This window comes from Nanorana parkeri, unplaced genomic scaffold, assembly GCF_000935625.1.
Source record: "Nanorana parkeri isolate BGI_ZX_2015 unplaced genomic scaffold, ASM93562v1 scaffold2200, whole genome shotgun sequence".
Taxonomy (NCBI): Eukaryota; Metazoa; Chordata; class Amphibia; order Anura; family Dicroglossidae; genus Nanorana; species Nanorana parkeri.
This window is the reverse complement of record NW_017308468.1, coordinates 164,470-165,099: the sequence shown is the minus strand read 5'-3', so window position 1 is coordinate 165,099 and position 630 is coordinate 164,470.

Here is a 630-nt window from a genome sequence, read left to right as displayed (position 1 = left end):
GATAGAGAGGTGAGTGTGTGTGTGAGGAGAGAGAGCAATAGGGGAGAGAGAGAGAGAGAGAGAGAGAGAGAGAGAGAGCGATAGGGAGAGGTGAAGGAGAGAGATTAGGAAGGAGAGATAGAAAAAGGGCAGAAAGAGAGGGGTTGAAAGTAGAGAGAGAGGAGAAAGAGAGGCAGGGAGGGAAGAAAGAGGAGAGGAGAGAGGGAGGAAGGAAAAAGAGAGAGAGGAGAAGAGAAAGAGGGGTGTGAAAGCAATTAGAGAGGAGAAAGGGAAAAGGAGAGAGAGGTGAGAGAGGAAGAAAAGAAAAAGATGGAGATGAGCTGAGGGTGAAAGGGGAGAGAGAGGTAGGGAGAGGAGAAAGAGGGGGAATGAAAGGAGCAACAGAGAAGAGAGAGGAGAGGAGAGGGAGGGGGAAGGAAAGTGAAGAAAGAGGAGAGGAAATGAGAGAGAGGAGGATGAAAGTAGAGAGAGAGGAGAGGGGAGAGGAAGAAAGGAAAGAGGGAGAGGAGGGTGAAAGAGAGAGGGAGAAGAGAGAGGAGAGGATGAAAGCAATGAGAGAGGAGAAAGAGAAGAGGGGTGAATGGAAAGAAAGGAGAGGAAGTGAGAAACAAAAAAGAAAGATAGAATGAA